The sequence below is a fragment of the Manis javanica genome, chromosome 1 (assembly GCF_040802235.1).
Source record: "Manis javanica isolate MJ-LG chromosome 1, MJ_LKY, whole genome shotgun sequence".
Lineage (NCBI taxonomy): Eukaryota > Metazoa > Chordata > Mammalia > Pholidota > Manidae > Manis > Manis javanica.
The window spans coordinates 146,048,441-146,064,301 of record NC_133156.1 but is presented as its reverse complement, the minus strand read 5'-3'; the positions used below and the strand labels follow the sequence as shown (position 1 = coordinate 146,064,301).

The 15,861-nt window shown below is 42.1% G+C and overlaps 1 long non-coding RNA gene across 2 annotated transcripts; it reads right to left on the bottom strand.

Annotated features, from left to right (window-relative positions):
- Nucleotides 1–7,058: 7,058 nt before the first annotated feature.
- LOC140849116 (uncharacterized) lies at nt 7,059–14,437 on the bottom strand. 2 transcript variants are annotated; one of them, XR_012130711.1, is made up of 3 exons: nt 14,358–14,437; nt 13,017–13,212; nt 7,059–7,656 (listed from the first exon to the last, which is right to left on the bottom strand). It is a non-coding gene; the product is annotated as an uncharacterized lncRNA (long non-coding RNA). The 2 variants fall into 2 exon arrangements; XR_012130705.1 differs by lacking the exon at nt 7,059–7,656 and adding an exon at nt 10,907–11,041.
- Nucleotides 14,438–15,861: the final 1,424 nt, after the last annotated feature.

Genomic DNA, 15,861 nt, shown 5'->3' with positions numbered 1-15,861 from the left:
AATGTGTGGAAAGGGCTGCCGGCACTACAGAGCAGGGAGCCATGGACCATCACACCGGGACTTCCTCCCTGTGGTGGTGCCCTTATGTACGGGATGAAGACAAAGTAGAGGGGTGCAGACTGTCCCTGAACAGTCTGGGAGCCCTTAGAGACACATTGTAGTGAGGTGTCTGGGCACCAGGAGCTGGCCATGAAAGCACACACCCAGGATGGGAGACACAGAAGCATGAGCTGCCCGAGCAGGTTCTTGGCAGATGGCCTGTCAGTGGGGTGGGCTGTGAACCAGGCTGGGACAAGGGAGAGAAGATCACATTCAGAGTCTCCCTGCATCAGAAAGTTTCTAGAGAAGACTTTGAGATTCCAAGAATCTGAGAGGAGAACTTCAAAGAGAATGACCATGGAAGCTTCTCCATATATGTGCAATTGCTTCTTAAGGTTCCATCTTTAGGAGGCCTCGGAGGGATGGCTACTACATAGATTTAAATGTGTCATTTTTATTGGAAACATTGCAAAAGTGAGCTCCAAACTGTAGAGCTCTTACTCAGTTAAAGGGAACAGGGAATGGAACATGTCAGACCTGTGGTTGTGGGCGAGGGTTTCACCTGCCCTACACTCCCAGGGCTTTGTCACTGAAGGAACTTGTCACAGCACACAGCTGCCAGATTTAGGATTATGGAGATGGGACTTTGTGCTAATTCAACTAACACTTCAGACCAGCACCATCTCATTTACAGATGTCTGCACAGAAGCAAGACAGGAGCAGTTTCTGAAGCCGTGGCATGTGCTGCATGGTCCAGAGGATTCTCAGGTGTGGGGTACCTGTGTGGTGCCCAGGAGACAGGGCAGAGGTGGGATCTGGGGATGCAGCACCCTGCACGGGGTACCTCCAGCATCATACCATCTGTGCTGAAGCATTTCAAAGATGGTCCTTTTCCAGGGTTATCCAAGCAATCAATGTACTTCTGTGTTTCTTGTACATACTTTGGGAGCCACGACAGCAGCAGTCCTCATGCACCCCACCCGGTTTCTCTGCCTGCCTCTGAGGCAAGCAGTCCCCTGCTTCAGCTGTTCCTCCTGCAGCCGGCCTCACTATTGTAAACTGTATGCCAGGGAGGAATCTTGATCCTTCAGTCTTAAGCTTTCTGTGGGAGATGAGGACTTGCCAGTCACCCTAACCATACTCCCCTTTTGTATTTTCTATCTTCTCTAACTGGCATAATGATATTCTTAAACCAACTGTATGAGTCTGCCCGGGGCTGCTGTAACAGAGCTGCAGGTGGAGCAGTAAACAACACGCATTTCTTGTCTCCTAGTTCTGGAAACCGGAAGTCCAGGATCAGGGGGTGGGCAGGGCTGATCCCGCCAGAGGCTGGGAAGGCCAGCCTACTCCACATTCCCGCCCACACCCCACACTGCCCCCGGTTGCTGGTGTTTGCTGACGATCTTTGGTATGTCTGGGCTTGTGCAAGCATCACCCTGATCTCTTCCTTCATCCGCACATGGCTTCTCCCTGTGTGCATGTCTGTGTCTGAATTTCTTCTTTTTATAAGGACACCAGTAAGACTGGATTAAGGTCATGCTAATGACCTCTTCTTATCTTTAATACCTGTGCATAGACCCTCTGTCCAAACAAAGTCACATTCTAGGGGTTAGGACTTCAACATATGAATTTGGGCATGACAGATTCAGCCTACATCAATATTTGCTGTTCATTTTATACTTTTGTAATGGAAATCACAGCGTGGCCATGTGCTCTGACATGATTAGATCTCTCCCTTTCCTTCCAGAGGGAGAATTACCTGGCTTGACTCATTTACTTAATTTTTTTCATACTTATATGTTTATCCCCAAATTCTCCAATGGAATTTGTTGTCCACGCAGTCAGGCACATAAGTAAATCTCTGAGATCTGTTATTTTGCCAACTCCGGTCTTCACTAACCCCTGCCTGGGCTGTTGCACCTCTGTCTGCCACCCATTCTTCCCTGGTCCTGCCTTCTGCAAGCTTCTGGGAATTGTCCCTACCTCTTTCTGGTGTTGGATCACCTGCTTCCTAAATCTATGCCTTTTGCTTTTTCATTCTCGCTTCGGTATCTGTGGGAGCAGCCACTTCGGACCCTCAGGTGGAAGCTGTGTACAGAGAAAGGCAGAGAAGAGAAGAAGAGGAATTCTGGGTCTCTGGCAACCGCATAGATCCCATACCTGCCCAGGACTGCTTACCTGGACTTTTACATGAGAAAAAGGATTAGTTTGGGATGCCCAGATATTTTGAAGCCATTTCTCCACTGAAATCTTGTTTTCAGCAATACAGTTGAAGTCAAGAGTCTCAATTCAGGCATCTCTACCACCTGAAAGCTTTTAGGACCTCCCCTTTGAGAGGTAATAACGTGCTGGAGAGAGCATGGGCTCTCGAGCTGAAGTGCAGGGGTTTGAATTTCAGCCATCCGCTTAATAGTCATTGGGGCAATGTCCTTAGCATCTCTATGACTCACTTTCCCCAGCTGTAACAGAAAGGTGATCATAAGGTCATAGGATTGTTAAACCCCTCACACGAACTCTTAAATAATCCTCCTCTTTTTTTAACCCCACCCCCACCCACTGTGATATAGTAACTGGCGTCTGGAGTTACTGATCATCCTAGGGTTCTGTTCTGAGTTCGTTGCCCCTTTCTAATTGCTCAGTGGACACTTAGGTGAGCTTGCTCTACTAATTCAAGGATTTCCATCTTTCAACATCAGGTTGTCTTCTCACCTTTTGATAGCTGCCCTTCTTCTGTGCGTGACCATGTGTGTGTATCTGAGTGTTGCATGAGTGCACGCGCCTGTATTCATTTTTTTTATTAAGGTGTCACTGATATACAATCTTATGAAGGTTTCACATGAGCAACACTGTGGTTACTACATTCACCCATATTATAATGTTCCCCCCACACACCCCATTGCAATCACTGTCCACCAGATTTGCATGATGCCATAGAGTCACTGCTTGTCCTCTCTGTGCTATACTGCCTTCCCCATGACCCCCCTACATAATGTACATTCACCTGTATTCTTTTACTGGCAACAGGAGAGGTTGACAGGAAGCAGAGATACATGCATGCATTCAGTGGAGCAAATACAGTAGCGAATAATTCTTGTTAATTATTTTAATTTATAATTTGATTTTGTGATGAAATGAAAGAAGAAAAGTAGAGATTGTTAAGTGAGTCTCTGTAAATTATATAAGATTATATACAGAATGCAGTGTCAGTGACAATTCTGGAATGGGGTCTATAGCTTATATCAATATCTCAATGAAATCCCTGATGACAAAAACAGCTGCTATGATTCTCCCGGAATACAGTCAATTCAGGTGAAATGCTCTACTTCTTAAGAAAAGAGATTAATCTTTTGTGTTTTCAAAAGGTTTTTTTAAGAATACATACATGTATCTTACAAACTTTACTTAAAAAATATCCTATACATATAATATTCAAGCAGTTTCAAGTAACTTTAAACCTTGGTCTAGACAACATTACCTAATAATTCATGGGCTAGAAAACAGGGAATTTAGAGCCACAGAGGCTCTAAAACAAAATGAAATAAAATCACTTGGATATTCTGTAAGAATATTGTTTCATCTATATGTCAAAACTCTATGATAAGGAGAAAGGATGATTTTGAGAAAAATCCCCAAGTCCCACACAGTAAAATTATAAGCAGTTGTAACACTGGGGTAAGATATTTCATGAGGAAAATGTAGGTCAGAACATTGCACAGTTTCATTTTTTATAAGTCTGGTTACAAGGGAAACTGTTATTTTGCCTTCATGAAAATTTAAAACATCAATTTTTCAAAGGAATAACCTATGCTATATCAAAACATTGTGAAAATATCTGAAAAAATATATGATAAAGAACTGATATGCTGAATGTGTAAAGGTTACAATTAGAATTCATTCAGAACCCATTCATGTGGGGAAAGCCAAGAATATAAAAAGACAATAAAGCAATAAAAATGTAACTATTAAAAAGTGCTTAAAATCTTTTCCACACTACTGAACAGAGACATGGAATTCGACCATGTGATCTACCATTTGATTCCAAGTCCCCCTTCTGGGTGGACACCCAAAGGGCATGAAACAGGATCTTGAGGAGAGATACAATCACTCCCTTGTTAATGGCAGCATTACTCAAAATAGACAACACATGGGAAGAGCCTAAGTGTCCTCCAACAGACGAATGGATAAAGGAGATGTGTATACACATACGATGGAGTGTTATTCAACCACAAAAAAGGAGAAAATCCCACCATTTTCAATAACATGAATACACCTTGATGGCATTATGGTAAGTGAAATAAACCAGACAAAGAAAGAGAAATACTGCATGGTATCACTGATGTGGAATCTAAAAAAAAAAATTAAACTCATTGAAACAGACAGCAGAAATTTTTTGCCAGGTACTAGAGGGGTGGGGGAATTAAGACAGGTTATAAAAGAGTACAATAAGATGTTTAAATTATGAAAAATCTAATGTAAAACATGATTATTGTATTGTATCTGATACTGTATTGTGTAACTGAAATTTCCTACAAGAAAAGAGCTTAAATGTTCTCACCAAAACAAATGAATGAAGTTATATATGTGAGGTGACAGATGTGTTAATTAACTAGATGGGGGGAATCCTTTCACAGTGTATATGTACATCAAATCACCACTCTGAACGCTTTACAATTTTGTCAAATATATCTCAATAAAGCTGAAATTTTTTTAAAAGATGATAAAATAAAAATTAGATAGCATCTAATATATATTAATACTAATAATGCTCAGTACCAGTAGAACTATAGTGAGATGCACACATTTGATAGTGACAGGATTTCCTCCTTTTTATGGCTGCCTAATATTCCCTAGTATAGATGCATACTACATCTTCTCTATCCACTCATCCATGGACAGACACTTAGGTTGTTTCCAAGTTTTTTGTCTATTGTGAATAATACTACAATTGGTACTTGCTTTTTGTAAAATTACTTGGAAATATGTGACAAGATCTTCAACAATGTTTTTTCTCTGAGCCAGTAATTTCAATTCTTGAAGACATAATATATAAGATTATGGGTAAGAAAGTACCTCAATCTTTTGATAAAGGTAGTATTAGCAATATTGCATATAAAGTTAAATATTGTAAATAACTATTCAGGTTCCACAATAAACATGGTGTAAAATGAGAAATGAATATTCAACATTTGCAAATACTTAGAATGTAGGAAATGGTACTAATTATAATGTTAAATAGTAAAAAGATGATACAAAATTTGATATTCATCAACTTTTTAAAAAGTTCTTAGGAAATTCTTGGTTAGAAAAATGCCAAGTATTAGCAGTAGTTGCTTCTGGGTAAGGAGATTATATGTGCTTATAATTTACCCTGATATTTTCTGTATATTCTAAACTTCTCAGAATAAGCACATTTTACTTTTATCATCAGGAAACTTAAAAATTAGATGTCTGAACTCCAGACATTAACCCAAACATATATGGTCAATTAATATTTGATAAAGAAGCGATGGACATACAATGGGGAAATGACAGTCTCTTCAACAGATGGTGCTGGCAGAACTGGACAGCTACATGTAAGAGAATGAAACTGAATCCCTGTCTAACCCCAAACACAAAAGTAAATTCGAAATAGATCAAAGACCTGAATGTAAGTCATGAAACCATAAAACTCTTAGAATAAAACATAGGCAAAAATCTCTTGGATGTGAACATTAGCGACTTCTTCAAGAATATATCTCCCCAGGCAAGGAAAACAAAAGCAAAAATGAACAAGTGGGGCTATATCAAGCTGAAAAGCTTCTGTACAACAAAGGACACCATCAACAGAACAAAAAGGTACCCTACAGTATGGGAGAATATTTTCGTAAATGACATATCCGATAAAGGCTTGACATCCAAAATATATAAAGAGCTCATGCTCCTCAACAAACAAAAGGCAAATAATCCAATTAAAAAATGGGCAGAGGAGCTGAACAGACAGTTCTCCAAAGAAGAAATTCAGATGGCCAGCAGACACATGAAAAGATGCTCCACATCGCTAGTTATCAGAAAAATGCAAATTAAAACCACAATGAGGTATCACCTCACACCAGTAAGGATGGCTACCATCCAAAAGACAAACAACAACAAATGTTGGCGAGAAAGGGGAACCCTCCTTCACTGCTGGTGGGAATGCAAATTAGTTCAACTACTGTGGAAAGCAGTATGGAGGTTCCTCAAAATGCTCAAAATAGATATACCATTTGACCCAGGAATTCTACTTCTAGGAATTTGCCCGAAGAATGCAGCCTCCCAGTTTGAAAAATACAGATGCACCCCTATGTTTATCGCAACACTATTTACAATAGCCAAGAAATGGAAGCAACCTAAGTGTCCATTAATAGATGAATGGATAAAGAAGATGTGGTACATATACCCAATGGAATATTATTCAGCCATAAGAAGAAAACAAATCCTACCATTTGCAACAACACTGATGGAGCTAGAGGGTATTATGCTCTGTGAAATAAGCCAGGCAGAGAAAGACAAGTACCAAATGATTTCACTCATATGTGGAGTATAAGAACAAAGAAAAACTGAAGAAACAAAACAGCAGCAGAATCACAGAACCGAAGAATGGTTCTGTTTGGACTAACAGTTTCCAAAGGGAAAGAGACTGGGAGGATGGGTGGGAAGGGAGGGATAAGGGCAGGGAAGAAGAAAGGGGTTATTATGATTAGCATGTATAATGTGGGGGGTGGGGGAAAGGGGAGGGCTTTGCAACATAGAGAAGACAAGTAGTGATTCTACAACATCTTACTATGCTGATGGACAGTGACTGTAATGGGATTTGTGGGTGGGACTTGGGGTAGGGGAGAGCCTAGTAAACATAAATAAAAATAAATAAATAATTAATTAATTTTTAAAAATTAGATGTCTGAGCATTCCATAATAGCGTCTTTTATTTTAATTCAGGTTTTACAACTCCTCTGCATTTTCCAAACTCTTTGTGGCACATGCCTTATTCAGTGGCTGTCATATCTGCACAATGAGACCCACATTTCCCATAACCACTTTTGATTGGTGCTGGCCACAGAGGCCTTGGTCTCTTGCTTCAAAAGGAAGAATGACTGGCAATACTGTCATCTTGTCAAATTCTTACAGTGCTGCATTTTCAGTATCAAGATAGCATCCAAAAGGAAAACATGAAAATGGAAATTTCCCTTTTAAAACTACTTGTGAGTGTGTAAAATCAAACTGAGTGCTGCCCTGGGAAGTCAGGGTTTCTCCAAGCACTGCCTTTAGGCACTCGGAGAATATTTCACTGACTGGTACCAGCAGGCTCTGCAATCCTGCCCTGACGTCGGGACGACAGCACACTTCCACTAGTCTCTTCTTTTAGAAGAACATTTCATGATTTCTTCTTAGAGCAGCTCACTCACGCTTTTTAGTATGTGCTTGTTTGCAACATCATGTATGTTTACAAGATTTCCCTATTTCCTTCTAATATTTTCATGGTAAATTGAAGATCAGGCAAGAGCCTAGGCAGCAGCTGGGTACTGATTCACCATCACCAGCCACGTATTTAAGCAGAGGGGTACGTTGATCACGCATATTTGGAAGCATTTGATTACATGTCTGTAGGAAGAGATGGAAAGAGAAGGTTCTGGGGTGAGACATTCAGAATCCAGCTAGGATAATAGTCTTTCAGATATATCATAACACAGATATTAGGTCACACAAGCGATGATGCAAGAAGTGAGTAACCACACAGGAGGCACCCCAGCATTGGTAACAGTGGGGAGCAGCTGCCATCCCTGGTTGCCAAGAACAAGGATACAAATAAATAGATAACATTTTGTTAGCAGGTCAGAAAACAGTATTGTGAAGATGTCAATTCTTCCCAAACCAATTATAAATTCAAGGCAATCGTAATTGTAATTGCCAGAGGATTTTCTTTGGAAATTGAGGAACTGACTCTAAGATTTATATGGAAATGCAGCTTAGAGCAGCTGAAATAATCTTACAAAATATCAAAGTTGGAAGATTTATAATTGCTAACTTTTGAGAGTTACTAAACTGTACCAAGAGAGTGTGGTTTCAGCATAAGGAAAGAATGATCAAGAGGTGAAGAAAATCCAAAGTCCAGAAATAAATTTTCACTTACATGATTTTTCATAAAGGTGTCAAAATAACTTAATGAGAAAATCAATGTCTTTTGGGCAAATGGTGCTGGGATACCTGGATATTCACATGGAGAAAAGAAACAGAGCAACATCAGGTATCTTGTGGGACTCAAGCGGGGCTGGAACTTGTAAGGCAAGAAGCGGTCCTGTGAAGCTCTCCGGTGGGGCAGTGGTGGGGAGGTCCGGGGGCAGGAGGTGATAGTGGGGAGGTGAGGAGAGACCAGGTCAGGAAGGGAAACGGTGAAGCTGAGACCAGGGGCAGCAGAATAGATTGGGTCTCAGAGGGCAGGGCTGGCAGGTGGGAACTCTCTTCAGCTGAGCTCCCACTGGGTGGGAGATGCAGGACCTTGGGGGCAGGAGGGAGACCACTGATGACTGTGTGAGTGGGCAGGGAGGAGCAGATGGCATCTATGGCAAAGGCTGGAAGGCTTGCAAATGGCTAAGGCCACACATGCCTCAGAGTGAGCAGAGGAAGAGGAGCAACCTGGAGACAAGCAGTTGGCAGTTTCCATGAGGAACAGACAGGTTGGCTTGTCGTCCCTCTGTGGCTTGGGGGCAGGGATGAGGGTAGGAGCGGCACAGGGAACCACCAGGGTGACCTCCCAGCCAAAGGGCGGGGCTCTGCTGTGATGGATCCAAGGATTTGCCCTCGGCCCCTGCGGATGCTCTGTTCCTGCACCTTTTATTACTGAAAAGACGGTCCTTCTTTTGCAGTTTTGTTAAAACTCGAGGGGCATTTTTGTGTGGGTCTGTTTCTGGGCCCTGTTCCATTGGTCTCCCTGTCTATCCTCCCACCAGCACCACATTGTCCCCTTCACCAGCTACACAGGAAGCCTTAATATCAGCTAAAATTATGCCTCCCACATTGCTTTGCTTTTTCAAAATTATTTTAGCTAAGCTAGGGCCTTGTCTTTTTGTGTGCTATTTAAAATCATCTTGTCTGTATTTACTTAAAGTCTTGTTAGGTTTTACTTTACATTAAAACTAGATCAATTTTGGGAGAATTGAAATCTTTATTATGTTGGATCACAGTCCACAAACATACTGTATCTCTCTATTTTAAGCCACCTTTGATTTCTTGCATCAGCACTTTGTAATTTTAAACATGCAAACCCTGTATGTGCTTAAGTGTGTGTTTTGCGAATTACTTTTTAATGAAACAGAGTGAGCAACTTGGTGGAAACAATCAGACTTCTATCAAGTTTAATGTTAAATGGAAACTGTTTTGGCATATCAAAGCATCGGTTCTCCCGCCTGCATGTCCACAGTGATTAGTATTTGTTTTTGGTACTTGGGCTTGGAATTTAAAATTCAGTTATTTTTATGTATATGAGTATGTGGGTCTATCTAGCAATCTATCACCTGTCTATCCCTCTATCTATATCTATGTACCTATTAATTCATCATCTATTTATATATCTCTCTGCATCCTTCTGTATGTCTGTGTATCCAGTTATTTATCTATCCATTTCTCAAGCATCTCTCTATCGCTAACTTTGATCTTCAAAGCACTTGAATGGGCAGCTCTGGGTAAGTGCAGGTTTTATTTGTGCCACTTTCTTGTCTTCTCTGTTAACACCCTCATTTCCCTCTCCGCCACTTAGTGTCTCATCTGAAACATTAGTATGGACATTCTTCCAAACTACACACCTAATTGGACACTAAAGGTCACTCAACTCCACATTTTGACAGCAAGGACCTTAGTAAAGTCAATCTTTATGCCCTGGAGTTTATAGCAAGACCTATGGATGGAATATTTCAATCATGTTCAAGTTTATGAACATGATAGAAATGACATTTCTAATCAAGTATTTAGACATTCAAAGGGCCCTCGTTCAATACATGACCCTCTCAGATGAGACATTCTATTTAGGTAACATAAGATTAATTGGAAATAATAGAATCTGGCTTTTTAGTGTGTGTTGTATAGTCTATTCATGATGATTGTGATTTTTTTTCAGTCCTGGCAGAGATTTTTATGAGTCAAAAGACACAAATCGATCCCTGAAGATGTACAACACATGAAGCAACTCGAGACTTATTGCAGAGAAACAGAGAAGAGTAAAAAACAGAGCTGTTAATACCCAACGGAATTGAAAGGAAGAAAATGTATGAGTGCATCTGAAAACACCCTTGGCTGAGTAAATTCTCTATCATCCAGGATAAACAAGATTCTTTTTACATTATCTCAATGTTGTCTTTTATAATTCATGATAATGCAATATTCCAGAAGATACATATTCTATAACCATTGTGGTGGTCAATAATGCATAGAATATTATTTTTTAAAATTACTTTATGATTTTTAAATAATTTTTAAATTTAAAATTAATTTAAAATGAATATTTTAACTTTCTATTATCATAGCCACTTCTCCTAAATTTTATTATACTTTAGGAAATTGACTGAATTCTGGATAAAGATGGTGGCTTAAAATACATGGTGTGTGTGTGTGTGTGTGTTTCCAGGTTAAAAGTTAGATTATTTTAAACATGGAGATATATAGAGTATTATTTCACCAGAGAACTCAGACATAGTAAGATGCTTTCTAACTTGAAAAGATTATTTTACAGCATAAAATAAACTAACTTTTTATTACTGAGACATTGCACACACACTCATTTAAATTTATCTTAATTAAAAATGTATGACCACATACCAAATACAAGATGAATCTCTTTAGTAAGCTACATCCTGGAGCTACATCCACACAATAGCACAAGTTTTGAAATGAAGTCAGAATAAATGTGTAGGACCCTTTCTGTGGGCTGGCACTGTGGTTCCCTCGGAGCCGGCATGGTGTCACTGATTTTGGTTTCCAAACCTACAGCATAGATCTGCAACCCATGGACAGTATTAATTGCATTATCTGTTGAGCAGAACCTGCCAGGACTGGTGCAAACCAGAGGTCCCTGGAGTCAGGCAGGCATACACAAATGTCTGTACGAACAAAGCAGAAGTCACTGAGTACCAAAAGAGAAGTGTAAAGTGGTGGTGCATTCTGGGGAGGAAGAAACAGCAAATGACTGATAAGGGTCAGGAAGAGACAAATGAAGGAAGTGGCATTTTTAATGCCATAATCTGGAATGTGTTCTGAAAGAAAAAACAGTAGGCCCTGGCAACTCTGGATGGAAGCAGTAAGAAAAAGAAAGCTTTAATAGTGACTCCAGATGAAATAGAGCCTTCAGAGGGCCAAGAGCCAGGACAACTGTCTATCCACATTCTGCCCAATGTAAAGCGGAGATGCAGTGAGGTCGGAGGGAGATAGCCTGGTAGGTTCCTAGAGCATCCCTGACATGCAGGTCTCACCTGATATGCTGGCTATTTCTGGATGGTTATTCTCTTCACCTGCCCCAAATTGCTCCCTTTTCAGGCTTTTACCCCTCAGCACATGGCACCCCCAGCTGCTCAGGCCCCACACCCAAAAACCACAAGGGGAGACACTAAGGAAAGGCATCAGGATTCAGCAGCTTTGAGGTGTGATCTCCAAAGAGAGAGCAATGGTCAAGTTCAAGCTGGTAGCAAATGTTCTCATACTGACTTCACGATGTGTTTCCTGAGCACCTGTGGCATTTCAGTCACCGGAAACAGGAGGGAGAAAGGGAGCCTCTGTTCTGCCCCACTGTCTCGTACGATTTAGTGGGTGACATAGACAACAGAATTGTGAAGAGTGTGATAAAGGGAAGGTCAGAAGCCATGGAAGGAAGCAGTGTGGGGCACTCTTCGAGTCACATGAAGCTGCTGACTGCCGTGGAGCAGTAATGGTGGGATCTGTTCGTGTTTTGAAACATTCAGGATTGAGGTGGTGGGTGAAAAGGGAGGGGGCACCCAGGATGCTTGCAGCAATCCAGGCAAGATGGGAGAGAGTGGTAGAGGAGGCATCTTGGCTTATCGGAGGCGTATTTTGGAGACAACTGGCAGATCTCAGTAATAACAAGAGACTGGATTTGGGTGTGGGACCTGAGCAGCTGGGGGTGCCATGTGCTGAGGAGTAAACATCTGAAAAAGGGAGCAATTTGGGGCAGGAGAAGAGAATAACAATCCAGAAATAACCAGCATATCAGGTGAGACCTGCACATCAGGGATGCTCTAGGTACCTGCCGGGTTATCTTCCTCCGACCTCACTGCCATTTCCACTTTACAAAAGAGAAAACTGATGCATAATGTGGATAAGCAAATGGCCTGAGATCCCACAGTCAGTGGGCAGCAGAGCCAGGTGTCAACCCAGGACGTCCAAGCTTGTTTTAGGAAGTGAGAACTTAGAAATGTATGTGAGTCATGGAAGTGGAGAGGTCAGCCCAGCAGTTAGATCTGAGTCAGGAGCTTGGAAATTAATCTTCATTGGAGATGGACAATTGGAAATCTCTGATGTATGGGAGGTATTTGTTAAAAAATGAGTGGAAGCCGAGCACAGAGGAGCAGGTGTTCTTGGGTCTTCTTTGCTGTGAGAAAGGAAGTGAAAGAAAATGCATCTCCAAGGTTTAAAGGAAGGTGCTGAAGAACAGGGCGGGTCTGGGGCCATGGCCCCGGACCAGGGAGAGGGTGAGGGTGTGGTGCTCTGGAGCAGGAGCCCACAGGCTGCAGAGCCGGGCAGGCGAAGCTCCAGGGCCCTGGGGCAGGCAGCGGAAGTGGGATGCCCCCTGAGCCTCCTCCAGCACAGGCAGAGGGCACAGAAGGTGCTATCACCATGCTCTAGGGGCCATCTCAAATGCAGTGGCCATGCTACAAACAGAAGCACGGGCAAGACCAGTAACAAACAAAAATAAGGAGCCTCTCACCCTACAGCATAAGACATGAGGGCAGCCATCTTACCTGTTGCCGTCAAAGCCATTGCCCATTTCCCAAGGATGGATGGACCGTCTCTCCCATCACACACAGTCATCAGTGACAGAGCAGGACCTCAGCATGTCACAGTCTCACCTCATCAGGTACTTCACTTCATTCAAACACTGCTTCATGGGAGCACACTATCCTCTGGGAAGATTCCTCGGCAGATAGGGAGAAATGTCTGCCCACAGGTCAGATAAAAACAAAGAATAAAGTGAGAGACTGGGGAATTTCAGGGGTCTTCTTTACTAGGATGCCATGTGGAACTCTGGTAAAACTATGAATGGTCTCCATTGAAATGTGCACATGTGTGCATGCACACACATGTACACAAACACACACACACCAAGGACCACAAACCCATTGGAAATACACTCATGGACTTCCTAGGGCTCCTTTACTGAGGATGACCCCACATGTCCCCTCATCAACATGGAGACAGGGATTTAGGGAAGACTACAAAATTTGCATTAATATGCATTAGAATATAATTTAGACAATTCCTATTTAGCATTTGTATTAGGTTACATGGGTATCATTTATACTGCATTAGAAATATGCTCAACAGAGGAATACATTTTACAGAGACTCAATTAAAAACCCCAGAGTTATTCATCTCCCAACTTACTAAAGAAGAGTAAAAATTTGGCCAGTGTTGGAATTCACTGTATTTTAACAAAACATAAGGTTTTTACTTATCAATTCAAATGCAACATCTGATAAAACAATCAAATAATTAAATATGACACATAAGGAATTCTATTATTTTAAATAAAAACAGACATGGTTCAATCATCCTATAGTCGAATGTTATAAATTCTTCATTTCCAGTAAAAGATGTTCTAACATATTTCAGAATAAATATGTACACTTTCCATTTGTTTTTAATTCTCATCAAGCAAAATTACAGAAGTTAAATCAGTCAGTGTTCATTTGGTCTTTTGGTCACAGGTGACAGTAACCCTGCTTACCCCGATCAGAGCAAAGACAAAACAAAACAAAAAATAAAGTCAAGTAATTTAAAAGTCTGGAGCCAGTCTGGCCTTAATTCTGTTTTCCTGAAAGTTCCACACATCTAGAAGGAGTCCCCTTTCCACCACATAGATCTTCCCCCCTGTGGCATGACATCTGCTGGCACTGGCTGCCTTGACTCCTACAGCTGCCCCCTCTCCAGCCCCTCCAGTGCTGGGAGTAAAGGTGGCTCCACCCTGAGCTCATGGAATGAGGGAGAGGATGCCTGGAGAGAATGAACAGCCACAGCTTCCACCGGATTCTCGTCAGCCAAGCCACGACACCATTGCTTCCTGTCAGCGAGCATTTACTCACCCCTCCTGCTGCTCTCTGCCTTCCACAGGCTCCCAGCCCTTCCTAGGCGGCAGATGTGAGCGGCTCAGCACAGGTCCTCATGCCACACTTGGAGGTGTGTGCACGAGCACCCCCCAGAAAGCTGGCTGAGGGGAGCCCTAGGGTGAGCAGAAGACCGTTGGCTCCCCGCCGCGGTCCTCTGATTCTGCCTGGCTCTCGGCAGCCCTGGCGCCAGGCTCTGTCTGCCACATGAGAGGTGACCTTGCAGACTGTTAAAGTTCCCAATGCCTCATGAACCTATTTATATGATTTACTGACACAAACATGTAACATTTTATATTATCGAACTTCAGAGCGCCCAAACTAATTCAATTGAAGTTTCATTTCAAGGTGCACTTAAGACACTCTGACAATTGTTTTTAAAAGCTATGATTCTTCTTGACAAATACTTAATACTGGGTTAAGGCACCAATACTAAATTATTGTCATGTTTTTACTCCTACCAAAGAAGGGAAAAAGTCAATCTCTAATAAACTTAATTATGGCAGAGTGGAGGGGAAGGGGTGTTATTTGAAACGTTGGGAGTAGAAAAATATCTAATGCAACTTAATGTCTTTAGTTTGCAGAGTCGCTGTGGGAGCTCCACATAGATGCCCTTGTGTCTTGAAGAATGGAATTTGGGCTATTTATGAATTTCCAGGAGAAATAATGGTCTCCCCAAGGTTGTCTGGCTAGCAATAAATCAGACATCAGCATGTGCAGCAGGGCAGTGGGGGAGCACCAGGGCATTGCATTGTGGAAGCCCCCAGGGCTTCGCTCTGTGGAACCCCATGTCACACTGGGCTCCCTGGTCTACACTGCAGAGCCTGGTGAGATCCATTTCCACTCCCACTTCTTCCCACATGGGCTGACAAGCAGAGCACATTCCTAGCTTCCCTGGCAGCTAACTGGAGCCTACAGAATCTTGGTGGAATTAACAGAAGACAATTTTAGGTGTGACCACAGCCCTAGCCCTAGCAATCCTCTTTCTCTCCCACTGTTTGTGTGGACGGAAGTCAAGAAATACATGATCACAAAGGGGAGGGATAAGGATGGCTGAATGACAGATGAGGCTGCCTGGCAAGGCTGCCTGACCTTTGCCAAACCTTAGCAGGAGCAAAATTGTGTTACGCTATGGAAATCTCTGATTTTGATACTACAACATTGCCTAGCTTAACGTGATTCTATTCCTGTCATGAGCTTGGTTATTTTTATTTTCTAAGCAAAGTGAAGCCACTAGAGGAAGGGGTTTACGTTTTACAGCAATAGGATGATACTGCATTTCCATTGCTGGCTCTGGCAGCACTAAGGTGAGAATAGAGGGTGACAAGCCCAGAGGCAGGGACACAGGTGAGGCTGACCAGCCAGTGCAGGGGCTGGAGATAGGCAGGTCTGAAAGTCCCAGAGGAGGAAAAATCCACAGAACTGCAACATGAAGGATGTAGGAAATGTTGAGTGTCTTTTGGAGTTCCTGATACAGAAGATT